The following is a 17,423-nucleotide window of genomic DNA, read 5'->3' as shown; positions in this document are numbered from 1 at the left end:
ATCTGACTAGACATCCCTGTTACAGGACACTTGTTTATATTTATATACACTAGGAGGCTGTCACCTAACTTTTGGCCTATTTATTTCTGCCAATAAAACTACTGAGGTATGTTGGTCAGGTTCACAGAGGAAGCAACTTGACAATCATAAATGAAACAGCAAATGCAATGGAAATCATAGGTTCCAGAAAGATCAGACAATTTGCTTCGCAGGGTCAGGGGCAATGTCGTCTGGGTCATGCATGCTCAGTTACTAGGTAAGAAACAAGAGAAAGCAAGCCATCAATGGACCAAAGCTTTGACTGGGACCCAGGGCATTATGGCAAGTTGGCCCAAGTTCAGTGCAATCGGGATGTGATTAGGGGTGGCCAGTATGGGATATTGGCCCCATTCATACAGAATGTGGGGATCAGTGGGAGAGTCATCTAGACTATCTAACTCTTCCAGAGGGAGGTAGTAAGGAGTCTATTGTGTACAGTAGATAACTGGATCCAGCTACCCTAGGAACTGGGAGGAAGCAGAGAACTGGAAATCATGCCAAGAGTGACTGAGCACTGCTTCTGGGTAGGAAAAAAGTTATGCTTGCATTTTCGACAGATGTAAAGATACCATCAAATTATAAGATTTTGGGTGAGGGGACATAGCTCAGTTAGCACAGTGTCTGCCTGGCTTGCAAGAGGCCATGGATTCAAATCCCAGCTCCACAAAAAAACTGGGTGTGCACTATAGTCTTAGCAGGTGAGAGGCAGAATAGTGTCCTTAAAACATAGTGTAGCTGGGCATCAGCCTTATCAGCACCACAGCTTTTCTGTGAGAGGAGACTCAGAAAGCTGAGTTCACAGATTCTTACAGCCCTACATCTGACACATAAGAGCTCATTCAGAGATCATTGCCTATCAGCACGGTGGGGTCAGGCACAGGTAAGGGTTCCACTCTGATCCTTCTCCTATTCCTCACAGGCCATCAAGACTTGCCAGGAATCTCACAGCCCCCAAAACCTCCCAATGTGCTGGGGGAAAGATTCTGCTCTTCCAGGATCAATCATTTCCTTGCATGTTCTGCAGCCTTTTCAAGAATTTGATTATTCTTATTGAGGCTGAAACATACTCTCTGAAGGCCATACTTTCCCAGTAGCTCTGTCCTTAAGCATTTAACACAGCTGTTTCTTCCAGAATGAGTACCTGTCAAAATCATTTGGTACAAAATGTTCTAGCATGTCTTTTAAACAATTTCAGTAAATTGAAGCGATAGTAGTGGCTCGATACGAACGAAGGTAAAAAGGATGTTTCATATGCTGGCTAGCCTTATATCAACTGAATATATATATAATCTGGTGTCCTCAGAGGGGCAAACCTCACTTGAAAAAATGCCTCCATAAGATGGAGCTATAGGCAAGCCTGTAGAAAATTTTCTTAATTAGTGGCTGATAGCGGAGAAGTCCCAGCCCGTTGTGAGTGGGGACACCCCTGTGGTCCTGGTTCTATAAGAAATCAGGCTGAGCAACCCAAGAAGAGCAAGCCAATAAGTAGCACTTCCCCATGGCCTCTGCATCAGCTCCTGCCTTCAGGTTCCCACCTTGCTTAAGTTCCTGCCTTGGCTTCCCTCAATCGACTGCAATTTAGAATACCTAAGCTAAATAAACCGTTTCTTCTCCAGGTTGTTCTTGGTCATGGTCGGCCATCACCACAATAGTAAACCATTTGCTTTTCAGAGAAAAATGTGAATTCTTAATTCAATACACTGGACTTTTAGATTTCTTGGGCTTTAGTTTACAGTGCTTCATAAATAAGCAACTGCAGGGCCAGTCAAGATCACTGCTGCAAATCTACAGGGACTCTTCATTTCCTATAGAGCTAAAGGTCTGACTGCCAAAAAGAGGAAGGCAACACTTGGCCTGAAGTGGAAGGAGGATGCCTTGGCAGGAAGTATGTTCTGCAGAAGCTAGGGAGTATACCCTGAAAGCGAGGCTTGTTGCAAACACCGAGATTTAATTAATGTCAGATCTCTAGATTAAAAAAAAAAAAGTACGTAATATAGATCCGAATTTCTGTAAATGACTTACACGGCTTGGCTGCCACAAATCAGCACTCTAGCTTTGCACAAAGCCCTGTCCATCTGGCTGGAGGTTTTTCTCTATTTCTGAGTTCTGATTTGGAGACTAAGCGTCTGTTACTTTAGTTGTTTTTTTTTTTTTTAGTCTTTCTTTCTGACTTTTGGACCATATACTTTCTATCAATTGATATTTATTTTTGCACCTTAAAAAAAAATTCTTTTTACTTTATTTTTTCCTTTCTAAGACAGGCCTCCCTTGAGTTTTTCACGCGGGTCTCCTTCTCCCAGTCAAAGTGATCCTCCTGCCTCAGCCCTCCTAACGCTGGGAGTACAGATATTACAAGCCAGCATCACGTCTCCCTGCCTATTGTCCACGCCACAGTGCATCCACTTCTCATGGCTATGGTTCACATGTGAAATTTTCCACACAGAATCGTGTGTTGGAATACTTGGTCTCTATATACTGGTGCTGTTCTCACGGGTTGCCGGAGCTTTGGAAGGTGGACCCTAGCCGCAGGAAGTGGGTCTCTGGAGGGCGGGCCTTGAAGTTTAGCGCTTCCTCACCACCCCCACTCCTCCTGCTTCGAATTCTGCTAAGAGGTCAAGCATCCCAACTAAAACAACCACAGCCTCGGGTTCCTGACACCCTGTCCTTCCTGCCCTGACGGGCTGTGTCTCCTCAAATGGTGCGCCAAAATAAATCCTTCCTCCTTTAAGTGCCTTTCGCAGATACTTGGTAACAGTGAAGAGAAAAGTAACTACGAAAAACTGGAAGAGAGAAGTAGGCTTGCTTCTGCAGTGAATGCGAACGTGTGAATCATAAACCTTAGGAATTTGTTTGAGGGAAGAACAAGGAAGGCCTCGACTGTCACAGGTAAAGCTTATTGGGCCGTTCTCTAAATCTCTAAAACAAAAGACAGATTTTTTTTTTCCCAGATGAAAGCTGTAATACAACCACTTTAAGCTTTCAAATAAATGGGACTCAAACTGGTTATTTTATTTGGGGTTTGACAATTACGGGAGCCAGCCTAATCTTTAATCTACTCTTCTAACGGCTGTCCTGGCTACATCCCCCCAACCCATCCCACCCCCAGCGGTGAACCCCAGATGCTTGCTGTTTCTCCTGGCCACGTGCTCATGGTCCATCTCCACTCATGGCGGCTTCCTCCTTTTCTCCTCTCATTCTTCCTTTTCCCCTGGTTTCTCCTCACTTCTCTTCCTTCTCTACCTCCAACCAGGTAACTCAATAGTCACCTACCTCCAATCCCTCCAGTAATTGGCTTTAGCCACTTTTATTTAACCAATAGTTTTAAATCAAGGAACAAGGTTTGTACAACCAAAGCTTCTAGATGAGAGAATTCACTCCTAGGCCTAGACCTTCTGGTACAGAATTGAGCATTACAATACATAGCAGCAGACCAATCCTCAGCAGAAAGCAACCAACTTAATGTAACTTTTATGAGTTGGGAGACTGCAAGAAATGCACACCCAAAGAAACAGGGGACCTGTTGTATAATTTTATGCTTAGGTTTGGGAAATAGTGAAAAGCTATAGAAAGTAAGAGGAAAGGTTATGGTCAGATATAAATGATTTGAGAGGCACTTAGTAAAGGTGGCTGCTTAGAATGAGGTTCTTGGGGACCTCCTATGTCCGATTCACAAAAGAAGAGCTATAGGAAGGTCAAATAGCTCCCTGCTTCCAGTCCTCTCAAATTCGAAGTAAGCCTGTTATTACCCTGAATCTTATCATGTTTTGTTATGATCGTGGACGTGTTTCCTTTCTTTTCAAATTCTTATGTATCATTTCTTCCCATTATCCTCTGTTTACTGGAGATAAGGTCCCACTATGCTGCTTGCACAGGTTTCAAACTCCTTCTCTTCCTGTCTAAGCTTTCCTAGATCCTGGGATTCCTGGAGTGGACGACTATGCAAGGCTATGCTATGTATTCTTGAATGCTCCATGTACATTGAAGAAAATATAGGCTCTATTGCTTCTGGATACAGTGCTCCATGTGTGTTAATTAGGTGAGGTTGTCTGGCAGTATTGATAGGTTTTTGTTTGCTGCATTACCCCAGGAGTCAAGACGTATGGGTTCTTTATAAATTAGTTGTATGGTTACGAGAATGGATGAATGAGTGAATGAATACATGATCTATTGATGAGTATTATTATCATTTTTATCCTTAATGAGAATCTATTCTCCCTCTCTGCCTCCTCCCTCCTTCCCACCTCCTTATGTGCCACCCTTCAAGAGCAAACTCAGGTTCTAGCACTGTCACATTCCCCAACTTCAGAATTCTAAACACTGGACTTGCTGAAGAATAATGTCAAACCTACCCAAATTTGTCTTAATATGTTATAAACAACCACAAATGGAAGGCTGTCCTTTTGTAAATATATCACTTGTGTACACAGTATTCTCAGTTATTTAGAGTCTGGTGATTGCTGCCTTTCAATAATGTATTGAAAGGAAAACAAACAAACAAACAAACAAACAAACAAAAAACACCCAGATAAAAAGACCTTAATGTTACAGGGCTGTGGCTGTGCTGGGACTGGGGCTGGGGCTGGGGCTGGGGCTGGGGCTTGGTTATCAGTGTAGCACTCGTCTAGTTTACACAAGGCCCTGGGTTCATGTCCAGTACTGAAAAAGGTGTGTGTGTGTGTGTGTGTGTGTGTGTGTGTGTGTGTGTAAATCCACCCCAAGCACTGAAACACAAATATGACAAATCTCATTTTCCAGCCAACAGCTAAAGATGGGGAATGGAGGGGACTAAAAGGAAGGGATGTTGTGACAACTGACATTCTTTTACTTTATTATTGTAAAAGGATATTCTTCAATTTTTTATTATTATTTTACTCTGTCTTTACAAGCCTTTTGGTTCTTTGCATAACTCTTTTTAAAAGAGGTATCAGTCGTGTTTGTGGCTCATAATAAAAATCTCAGCGCCTGGTACAGAGACATCAGTCTTTTCAGAGAGCTCTCCATATTTCCCCCCAAAGTTATATTTCACATTTATATCATTTTAAGATTCAGGCAAATCAATATTAATTTTATCTTGAGACTTTTACAACAGTCCCTGAAAGTTCTATAAATACTCTGGCATGTTGGAAAGTCAGGGTTTCTGGACTAGGCTTGTGACCAGTTTGTAGTTGTGAAACCTGTTAAATAGAGTTATCATCCATGCAGCCTCCTGTGTGTAGGGGGTAGTATTCTGCTCTTAGTACAGCTAAACTAATCCCCATCAAATGCGTACACAATCGGGTTCAGCTCAGCTCTCTGTCATTTCAATTCCTTAAAAGATTAATACCTTTCCCTTCTTTTTTTCTTTCTTTGTTAATTCCCTCTAAGAAAACCTTGATAGAAATCAAGTCTGGCCGGCTCATCTAGTTCTTACATTAAGTCTGACTATTATCTTTGCAATCACAGAGACTTGCTTGCTAGTCTGTTTTCAATTAGGTAAGGCATGTCTTAGCCTGAGAATTTATCTGCATAATTCTAGGCTTTAATATGTAAGAAAGCTAGCCAAGAGAATATTACTTGTGATTTTTTTTGTTGTTAAACAGATTGAAACTAACTTAATGCAATTCCTGTAAAAACCATCTCCCTACCTCCTGAAATCTTTTAATTACACACTACAGCAGGTATGCAAACATTACCTTGACATTCTCTTGTTTTAACTCATATCTCATTCCTTCCTTCTTTGATTCTGCCCACATATTACTACACCCAAAAGGAGTTCTCAGCACTTGGCTTTTGCCAACAGTAAGAATGGTACTGCTCCAGGGTGAACAAGAATTGTTTCAAATCCACAAAACTACTCATGTTGAGGACCACAAGAGGAGCCACAATTTGGGGACAGCACTACCATATTGAGTCCCCTAGCAAGGGCTCTTGCTAGGAAAGGTGCAGTTGCTACTCAAGCTACCTGGTGGGTGAGGGCTCAACTGTGAACTCACTGAGCAAGCCAGCACACCCCCCTTAGATGCCAGGAGGCAACCACAGACTTCCTGGTAATAAAGCTATATAGGGGTGCAGGTCCATAGTAAGAAATAATGGGTTCTTTCTGTGTCCTGTTTTAAGAATCCAATTAGGTGTTCTGAGGTGGCTTCCTTGAGTTCCTCACACCAGTATATCCAGACTTTCGCTGGTTCCAGAGTGTGCCCAGGACAGCTGTTTATTCTCTTCGTCCTAGGCAAGCAACCTCAGCTTCCTACACACCCTTTGGCTTGTTTGGAGTCCTGTGCTGACACACAACAGCCATGGTTCTAGGGTTCCTCTAGATGAGAACATGGTCTGTCTTAGGAGCATTCCAGTATCTGTAACCTCTGAGGAGTAATGGCCACTGACAGGGAGTTGCAGGTGAAGACTGATTATCACAAGTTCAGCAGAGAAAGGATATAAAACAGAAAATCTGCTCTTTGGTGTCTTGGCTTAAATTTCCCTTTCAATCAGGTCTTTTCTTGACAGACCAAGAAATAATTATCAAGACCAAGACAAATAATTATCACATATAACAATTGTTACTTATTTCTTTTGTGTGAGGTAGACCAGGCTGGCCCTGAATTTGCCATGATCCTTTTGCCTGTGCCTCCCTCCTAAAAGCTGGGTCCATAGGAGTGTATCCAATGGGCCTGGTCTTATATCTTGTTTCGAAGATAAAGTTTCATGCTACAGCCCAGGGTGGCCTGGAATTCATATGTAACTTGATGAGTTCCAGACTTGACTTCTATCAAGGTTTTCTTAGAGGAAATTAACAAAGAAAATAAGAAAGGGAAGGAAAGGTATTTGTCTTTTAGAGAATTGAAATGACAGAGCTGAGCTGAACCTTGACTGTGTACAAATTTGATGGGAATTAGTTTAGCTACCTTGACTAAGAGGAGAATACCCCCCCACCGCCCTCGCCCCCCCCCCCCCCACAGGCTAGTCTGGAACTCATATATAACTTGATGAAAGTCAATAATCATCCTCTGACAACCTCCATAATGCTGGGTTACAATCACTGTGCCTGGCTCTGGATCTTGCTTTCTGTTCAACTATCCCTGTATGTGTTCATCAGTGTACTCTTAACACACATGCAATCCACTTGGCACAGAAGCCACATTTATTGAGCTTATGTTGAATGAAGTAGCCTCTGACCATGAGGAAACAGAATTAAGTCTGAAACAAGAGAAGACAGAGGATGAACACCAGATATCCTTGCTCTGGAGAAACACGGTCCATCTAGCTTCCCATGCTACATGGCCTTTCCTCGTGCTTTCTCCTTCCAGATGGAGGCTGGGCAGATAAAGTATTATTGTGATTAGCTAATATTCCTCAGAGAATGCCGCCCACGGTGTCATCTAACCTGCACAACAAGTACCCATGAAATAGGCATACTTCTCCTACTTTATGTAGAAAGAAACCTAGCCTTGGAGGATATGGGTGTATATGAGCTACATTATCAACAATATGACAATATCAAGACTTACTTCATGGTCCTTATGCCCCGCCTCCCAAATGCACTATAAAACAAATTGTTTTACTTTGGGCACAGTAGAGTGGGCAAGAGGGCAACATGCAAATGGGCCTTCTTGTTTAGCCTCTTGACTCAATCTACTTTAGGTCTTTACCTTCAGTAGAGGAGTCCATCTCTGCCTGTGCCCTAACCTAGTAAATTTCCTTCTCATTACCTTCAGTCCTTTTCTGCCATATTCTAGAGTCTATAACATTGACATACATTTCCATACTGAATTCGTTCCTGGGCCAGAGGTAGGCTATGTCTCACCCTCCACAAGGCACACCAGGATCTAGTCATAGACTTCAGTGGGGAGCTGTGCTCTGTCTTCCAGGCCAGGGCATTTTTTATTTGTACTTAGAATTTAACTGGAGAAAAATGATTGAAGTGACATTGGTTTTACTCCTCAATTTTATCAGCTTCTAATAATTCATATCTCTTTTGCATTTTGTTTTTTGGTTTTTTTTTAATATATTTATTTCTTTGTAACTGCTGGTTGCATAGCTGAACAGGCAGTTTGAGAATGTTAGCCAACGCCAGGAAGAAACATAGGCAACGTCTCTTCCAACCAAAATACTGCTAATGCTCACTGAATTTGGCTACCTCAAAGAGAGAGAGAGAGAGAGAGAGAGAGAGAGAGAGAGAGAGAGAGAGAGAGAGAGAGAGAGAGAGAGAGAGTTATATTGTACTACACACGCATTCACTAAGGTGAATGTTATTGTAGTTGCAGAAGTCATATAATTTTAACATAGCAAATTGTATTGTAAGTTAAAGGTTTGTTTTGTTTGATTGTTTATTAGTTTGTTTGTTTGTTTGCTCATTTTGTTTTGTTTTGTTTGGTGCTAGAAATAGAACTCAAGCCCCAAGCCCAGGGTTTTGAGAATGCCAAGCAACTCTTCATTATCAAACTGTACCCTCAGCTCCTAACTTAGTCATTGTTCCTTTAAACATAAATGCTGAGGAGCCTGATGACATAGAACAAATCAGGATAAACAAATTGACTAACTCTGGGAGGTTCAGGATCTAGTTGAAATTGTTCATAACAAGATCACGATATAACAACATCTTTTCAGTTTAGTGTAAGACAAATACCAATATAGTGCCTCTTTTTTTTTTCTTGGATTTTTTTAAATTTACATTTCAAATGTTATCCCCATTCCTGGTTTCCCCTCTGAAAGCTCCCTCCCCCATCCCCTACCCTGTTCACCAGCCCACCCAATCCTGCTTTCTGGCCCTGCCACACACTGGGGTATAGAACCTTCACAGGACCAAGGGCCTCTCCTCCCATTGATGTTCGACTAGGCTATCCTCTGCTACATATGCAACTAGAGCCACAAGTTCCACTATGTGGTTTTTTTTTTTTTTTGATTGGTGGTATAGTTCCAACGAGCTCTGGGGGTACTGGTTAGTTCATATTGATGTATCTCCTTCAGGGCTTCAGTCCCCTTCAGCTCCCTGGGTATTTCTCTGGCTTCTTCATTGTGGACCCTGTGCTTTGTCCAATGGATGACTGTGAGCATCCACTTCAGTATTTGTCAGGCACTGGCAGAGCCTCTCAGGAGATTGCTATATCAGGCTCCTGTCAGCAAGCACTGTTGATATTGCTTCTTTCTTAACCAAACTTATACACCATCCTCCCAACTTCTGGTGATGTTTGGTAGCTCATCTTGCACCCAAGAGAACAGAGAATGAGATACAGAGAGCACAGTAGAATGACATGCTCACCCATTCCATTTCTCCCTTCCTTGTCCCAGACCAATTGTACAGGTGAAAATATGGAGGCAGCCTAACCCGACTTCCACACCTGACTGTGAGGTAGCAAGGAAGATGTGCAGCCCAGGGATTCAATGATCTTCTGCACCGGGGAATCATGTAGACAAAACTGAAAACAAACTTAGGTGGGAACTATGTTGAACTTAATGCATTTTAATTACTTGCTATAATTACCTATACTCACCAGAAAGAATTTAAGTCACACAAATATGTCTGCCCCTTGTGTGAGTTCCTTCCCATTCAGCAATAAGTTCTGCTCATTTTGAGTCTTTCTTTCTTCTTTTTTTTGTTGTCTTTTTGTTTTGTTTTTGAGGTTTGGTTGTATGTGTGTTTCTCCAGACGGGGTCTCATGTAGCTCAGGCTAGCTTCTTCTGTATCAAAGGTTGACCCTGAATTCGTGATATTCCTGCTTCTACCTCCCACGTGCTGGGATTACAGGTGTGCACTGCCTCATTGAGCTTCATTTTGAGGTCTTCAGTTTAAAAAAATAGAGCTGCACTAAGGCCACCACCATCTGCTCTAACAGTGTGCTGTGGCGTTGAAGGACAGAAATAAGACTTTTCCTTTTCTGTTTACTAGACAAAGTGATCCTGGGCAAGGTCAAGTAATTTGTTTTAATTTAGGAAACATTTATTCAACATCCTTAAAAGGACTGAGCTAGGTTCTTTCAGTAGAAGAAAATGAAGCAGAATCCTAATGAGGAAATAAGACAAAATAAAAAATCCCTACAAATGAAGTGTTTGATGATTATTTAAATGAGGGTAGCTGGTAGAAAAGATATGTGAGTAGCTGTTGTAGGATAGGACATTTTGTTTGTTTGTTTGTTTGTTTTGTTGAGACAGGGTTTCTCATTGTAGCCCTGGCTAACCTGGAACTCACTCTATAGACCAGGTTGGCCTTGAACTCAGAGATCTGCCTGCCTCTGCCTCCCAAGTGCTGGGATTAAAGGCATGCACCACCACTGCCCAGTAAAAAGTTTTTAATAATATTTACAATTCACAAATAGTAAACATATGGAATAAATCATATTTTGATATGTGCATATTATGAAATAATTAAATCAAGCTAATTAATTTCACTGTTTTAATATTTGGATTTTGTACAGGAAATCTGTTAACTATACCTGGGAGCAACTTTGAAGTATGCAACAGATTATTATTTATTATAGTTACTATTCATTCCAGGAGATTAGTAAAGTGTATTACTCCAGTGTATTTGAGACAGTCTTTCTAGGTTGCCCTGGCTATTCTGGAACTTTCTCTGTAGACCAGGCCAGCCTTGAGCTATCTACCTCCTTGAGCTGCGATTAAAGTCATGCATACCATGCCTGGTTACAATTGTATGATCTGATGAACAGCTATACTTCTCCCAATAACTCCTTCCTCAGCATCTGCTCACTGTCATTCTGCTGTTAGCAATGAGTCTCCTAGGCTCCATATGGAAGTAGGCTCCATAGCATTTGTTGTTCTGTACTTGGCTTATTTTACTTAGCATAGTGTTCTCCAGGTTCATGCATGTTGTCATAGATAATAAGATTCCCATTTTTAAGCTGGATAATTTTCCAATGTAAATACTATTGTGACATTGTGACATTTCCTTTATTTATTCATCTCAGGTGAATACTTAGCTTGGTTCCATCCATGTTTTGGCTTTTGCAAATGTGTCAAGTCACTTTTCTGTAATTGTGTTGAAATACTATTGTAGGTGCTATTTTTGGAGGGGGGGCGGGGGGGGGAAGAGGCGGTCTACTTTATTGGGTTCTTATATCTACCACCCTTCTAATACTTATTCTACCCTAATCCCTTCCAATCCCCAACACTAGAAAAGAGAGAAAGATGATTAGAAGGGAAAGGGGGACATAGACCTCTTTAGACTACTTCCTGCTGATTAGTAGCATCCAGTGTTGTTTTGTTTTGTGTTGTTTTGTTTTGTGTTGTTTTGTTTTGTGAATACCTCCAACCAGCAAACATAGCATACGCAGCATCAGAATGAGCAGCAGCAGGGACAGCAGCAGCCATCACAGGCACTCTAAGGGTCACCAATTTATACCCTCTCAAGAGTCCCCAGAATTCCAAACATAAACATCTGCAGCTGGCAAAACTCACGCCCCTCCTGGAGCATGAAGCAATCAGTTAGTGGCTGTGGATAACCTGAAGCAGCCCCACATCCCACATTCACATAACATAACTGGGTTTTTAAGGAAAGCAAAATTCTCACTACAGACCATGATCAGAAGCGACTTACAGAACAGGTTATTTTGGCTTCTGATGATTGTGGGGGAGGCACAGCAGCATGTAGATGAAGAGGAAGTTGAGAGATCACGCCTCAGCGATGAATACAAGTAGAAAGAACCAACAGGAAGTAGGGTGAGGCTAAACTCTCAAAGCCAACCAGCAGAGAAGAGCTTCTTCCAGCTAGGCTCTGTCGCTTCCCAAAGAAACCTGTGACAAAGGTGGCTATTAGCATACCAGAAGTGCCTGCTTGTCCTCCGGGTTCACTCAGTATCTGTTTCTCCAATCAGCACTTCTCACCTTCCCCCACCTCCACCTACCCCTCCGCACCTCCACCCCACCCCTCCCCCTCCCCCACCCTCTCCCTAAATTTCTCCAGCCCAAGGGACTTTGGATCCCTTCCCTCAGCTTCTCATGCCTATATAAACCAGCTTTTTTGGCCTCACTGAACTCTCTTGGTTCTCTCCTCCCTCTCCTCCCTCTCCTCCCTCTCCTCCCTCTCCTCCCTCTCCTCCCTCTCCTCCCTCTCCTCCCTCTCTCCCTCTCCTCCCTCTCTCCCTCCCCCTCTCCCTCTCCCTACCCCTCTCCCTACCCCTCCCCGTCCCCCTCCTCCCCCCTCCCCTCCTCCTCCCCCTCTCCTTCTCCCTCTTCCTCTTATCTTCTTTTCCTCTTTTGCTCTCTCTCCACCTCTCTTTCCTCTCATAGCCCCGTTAATTCTGGACTCTTCTAGATGTCTCTGGCTGTTTTCTCTCTCTCTTCTCTCGTTCTCTGTTTTCTTTTGTTTGAATCCCCACACTGCTCTCCATCGTGGAGGGACAATTGACACTCCCACCATCTGTGCAGGAGTTTTCATTTCTTCATTTTGCCAGTGTTCGTCTCCTCTCATCTTTTTAATACAATTCATTCATTCTAACTGGTTTTAGTTTTTAGTGTCTATGGTTTCAATTTACAGTTTCCTGAAGACTAATACTAAACAATACTTTTCACTTTTCTAGTAGCACACCTGTTACTAGATATGGATATTATTTTGAGAAATGTCTGTTAAAGTGTTTTAACTTTGCATTAGATTAGATCATTCCTCTGAGTCGTTACAATTAGAAGGTGCAATCTATTATCATTTTACTCAAGATTCTTCAAGGGCTATGGCCCTGAAAGAGGCTTTTAAAATTGAGTCCCCTGGGGTCAGGGGATTGATTCTATTCCATCTCTTTTATTATTATTTCTTCTTAAAAAGAAGAAACTAATATACGGTCAAATCCTTTGTTTTTAAGTGTAAACTATTTTTACCCAACTCTGCAAATCATACAAAATATTATTTTCAAATTTAGAGCATAAGTCACTCTGTTGGAAACTATATAAAACTTGCAAGATTTTAAAAGCATAATTCACAATTTAAAAGGGACCGCTGGAGAAGGGCCATAAAAGAGGGAAAGTCAGAATGTGGGTGCTTCTAGTTTACAACAATCAGGGCACTGTAAAAGGACAAGTCCAGGAGTCCTTGTTTTATTTATTTAACTACACTCTCTCCTGAAACTTTTGGATGCAAGTGCAGAAATAAAGGTATTTATGAAGTCAGACTTGTAATTGCCAGAAAGTAATAACAAATGCCAACTTGGTCCTTACTACCTGTATAAGTCCTAAGGGAAAGATGAGCTCATGGATGCATGTATATATAGATCATTACTAGGCTGAATTAAAATACATTAAATATGGAAGTCGGAAATAAAGCCCTGAAAATTATCCAGCATAAAAAGAACAGTAAGAACAACGTGGAGGTTTAAAAAGAAGAGACCCTAGGATGCTTGCTTGCTGGGTAAGGTTACTAAGCATAAAGAGAAGAACCTTATGCAAACCCTGGCAACTGGCTGATCTAAAGCGGTGCAAGTTTAGGTGGAGGGATTTGCTTTAATCTTCTCCTTGTGTCTGTCTAGTCCCCAGGTCCAAGAGACTTCTGTAACTGACACCTGAGCTGGAGTGAGCTGAAATAGGGGCAAACAGCCTAGAGCATCTACTGAGACTTTCTTTAAAGGGTAAGTTTTCCTTGTTTTTCATTTGTTGTGTGGTTAAGTAGCTTAGCAAAGCATATGCCGTGGTTTAAGCAGTTGAACATTTTACTATTTTAATTCTGAGTAACAGTGCCTTTAGTCATACATAGATCAATACAAATGACAGACATGTTCCTCCCCTTACATACCCCAGAAGTGCCATACTCTAGAGTAGCAGCAAACAAACTTGGGGTGTATTAATGTATTGGCATGACCACAGGATGAGTACCAAGAGGAAAAACCTTAATGACTTTAAAATAGAAGTAGTTACCAATCACACACAAACAGATTCACACAAAATCAGTTCATACAAAAACATATATGCTCAAAATGAGAATTAGAGTTGGTAGAAGCTGAGACAATGTAAACAGGAAGGAAAACTGTGTGCAAAGTATGTGATTCATAAACCAAAATGTGGGCAATGGATTGCCTACAAGAGTCAGTAGAACACTGTTTTTTAAAATAATTCAAAATTATTGAAAAGGATTGACTTAAAAATAATCCAACATATATGTTCCTTTAGTCATGAAACCATTACTTTTAATGATACCCAAGGTAAAGGAGATCCCAAGAGTGAACTCTAGGGGTGATGGAGAGGAACGAGGGAGGTTTAGAGTTCAGAGGAAGGCATTATGAAGCTGTCAAGAGCATCTATGTCATCAGCACCATGAGCAAAAGTAAGGAAGACAAATATTGACAGATACACTAATGTGGTTTGTCTCTTCATCCCTGAACCCAACTGGTAATTTTGCAGTTAGTGGTGACTAGCTGATTTACCCACAAATGGGTTCAGAAACACAAACAATTCATTCTACACAATTCTGATGCAGAAATACAACCTCAATCTCGAAAATCTGGATACTTCTATCTGAAAACGAAAGCCTTTGTTAGCAAGAAGACTTCTATTCTGTGATAGAACTTTGAATTATGAATAGTCCCCATCTGTCAAACTCAGGGTCTCAATTATTATAACAGAGAGAGAACATTGGTGTGCATTACCTTGGAATTCAGAGTCACTTTAACTGTGCAGACTCATCAGCAAGAAAGGCCTAGGCCAGGACCTCTCAGTAACAAAGCAAACCATGACTCCAGTGCAAAAGAAAAGAAAGTGAAATCAGAGTGGGTTTGTTTGTTTGTTTGTTTGTTTGTTTCTTCAGTTATAGGGTAGGAGGAATTTAAATCTTGTTCAAGGCTTTTCTTCTGCATGAGAAATTAAATGCAAGGAGAGACAACTCAATACGATTTGTTTTCAGGATTTTTTTTTTTTTTTTAGGTTTTAGGTATTTTTAGGTCCAATAAACTGGTCATCAGAGAATACTTTTAATAATAACAGTTAATTTTAGTTGTAGGCTTCATTTCGTGTAAACAAAAGAACTCGTGTTTATATATTGTGGGGTTTTGTTTTTAATAGTTTGAGTCAGTTGTCAGTTTTTTCTTTGTTATTGCTAGAATAACAGAATTACTAGCTAAGCTGCCAAAAAACTAATGTATTCGATGTTGTAGGCTTTCCTGGTTTTACCTTTTAACTGTATTGTCTTAAGTGAGTAAATTTTGTTGTTATTGTTGTTTTTGGTTTCTCAAGACAGGGTTTTTCTGTGTAGCCCTGGCTGTCCTGTAACTTATTCTGTTGACCAGGCTGGCCTCAAACTTAAGAGATCTACCTGTCTCTGTCTCCCAAGTCAGGAATTAAAGGTGGTATGCACCACCACTGCTTGGCAAAATTAGTAAAAATTTTCTGCAGATGCTTGAATTGAAAGCAACAATGGCAACAACTTTGATGATTTCATAAACTTCCAGGAACTCTTATATGTATGTATACACACACACACACACACACACACACACACACACACACACTATTGTATTCGCAATATTAATCTCATGCTTAGCTCTTGGGAAATGATGCTCTCAATACCTATAGTCTTAAGTTACATTAAAAACAAAGAGTCAGCAGCCTTTGACCTCAAGGACATTATCTCTCCTTCATCATATAAAAGAACAGTTTAGCTTTGAGCATTTTGGGTCAGTGATTTGTTGTTGCTATTGTTTTGGTTTTGGTTTCTGAAATTTTTTTTGGTTTTGCTTCTTATTTTTGAGACTGGGAGTAGCTATGTAGCCTTGGCTAGCCTAGAATGCCCCGGGTAGACCAGGCTATCCTTGACCTCCTAGAGATCTACTTGTCTTAGCTTCTGAAGTACTGAAATCATAGGACTGCCCCACCATGCCCCCTGAGTTTTCTCAGTGTAGCGGGGAGGAAAATGGCTTTATAGTCAGATGAACCTGAGTTTGGTTCCTATCTGCAGACTGTTGGAACCTGGGCCTGCATCTTCAGGTCAGATCTCATAGCCTGAATCAGGCCACCATCCCCCTCTGTGGCTCTCTCTGGGGGCACTTAGCACTTTGTACGATGATTCAGCAGCTCCCAGTTTATGGTACCTGGCCCCTCCACTCACATACTCTCTGCTGGACTAAAGCACATGATGCAACACTTCCCCCTGGCTCTAAAGGGTTCTAAAAAGTCTGACCTATCCTTTACCCAGGACTTAGTCTGTGTTGCCCTAATGGTTCTCTCTGAACATTCCTTCATCTGCTCCGGGCTTTAATGGGAAGGTCCTTCCTTTAAGGAGCCATCTTGTTTAGGTTGCCAAATATTGTACTACTTCTGGGTACTGCTCTCCATCCCTCCTGAAAGTCTAAACACTACCATGAGGCCCCTTCTTTTAAAAAAAATTTATTGTATATTTTCTTTATTTACATTTCAAATGTTATCCTCTTTCCTGGTTTCCCCTCCGAAAAACACCCTCACCTTATATCCTTATCCTCCCCCATCCCCCTGCTCTACTTGAAAACCCAGCTCTACCACTACTGGGCATATACCCAAATGATGCTCCAACATGTAATAAGGACACATGCTCCACTATGTTCATAACATAACTATGTTCTGGCTATTATTTATAATAGCCAGAAGCTGGAAAGAACCCAAATGTCCCTCAACAGAGGAATGGATACAGAAAATGTGATACATTTACACAGTGGAGTACTACTCAGCTATTAAAAACAATGAATTTATGAAATTCATAGGCAAATGGATGGATGTGGAGTATATCATCCTGAGTGAGGTAACCCAGTCACAAAAGAACATGAGGCCTCTTCAAAAAGCCCCATTGAACAGCCTTGTGGAAGCCTCCATTCAAGCCAGCCATTACTGCTCATCTTTGGTTAACGTTAGTGTTTTCCTGAAAACCCAGAGTTTCCAGTGGAAAATGAAGATGCTAAACTTTAGCTTCCCGTGGCTCATTAACAGGCAGATATGTGTACAACAGTAGATTGATCCTGAGGCAGGAGGATTTTAAATTTAAGACCAACCTGGATTACATAGTAAAATCCTATCTTAATAAATAAAGTTGCCAAAGATTTTCTCCATCATATAGGCAGTCTTCATTATGCTAGTTGTTTCCTATTTGTTGGGCAGAAGCTTTCAAAATAAATAAAAGTCCTTTGGTATAGCAGAATGAGCTGCAAAACTTACAAAAACAGTGGAGAAAGTGGCTTTACAAATACCCTTAAGTCCAATCTGAATATCAGGTTTTTTTAAACAATATTTTTAAAGGGGAAGATAGGTTGGGAAAGTGGCAAAGTGGGTCAAATGCTTGCTGTGCAAGGATGAGGACATCAGTTCAAACCCCCAGCACTCATAAAGCCAGCAGGGGAGGCAGAGGCAGGCGGATTTCTGAGTTCGAGGCCAGCCTGGTCTACAAAGTGAGTGCCAGGACAGCCAGGGCTACACAGAGAAACCCTGTCTCGAAAAACCAAAAAAAAAAAAAA

At 41.4% G+C, this 17,423-nt stretch overlaps 1 protein-coding gene across 1 annotated transcript in view; it reads left to right on the top strand.

Moving 5' to 3' along the window:
- The window catches only part of Slc39a10 (solute carrier family 39 member 10), a 116,710-nt gene that overhangs the window by 17,722 nt on the left and 81,565 nt on the right, over positions 1 to 17,423 (top strand). The window contains exon 2 of the mRNA XM_029476662.2: positions 13,485 to 13,583. The gene's annotated coding sequence lies outside the window, so the exon portion shown is untranslated. The remainder of the gene's footprint in view (positions 1 to 13,484; positions 13,584 to 17,423) is intronic.

The sequence above is a fragment of the Mus caroli genome, unplaced genomic scaffold, assembly GCF_978045245.1.
Source record: "Mus caroli unplaced genomic scaffold, Mus_caroli_1 scaffold_1, whole genome shotgun sequence".
NCBI lineage: Eukaryota > Metazoa > Chordata > Mammalia > Rodentia > Muridae > Mus > Mus caroli.
The sequence above is the reverse complement of the archived record's forward strand: the minus strand, read 5'-3'. Positions and strand labels throughout refer to the sequence as shown.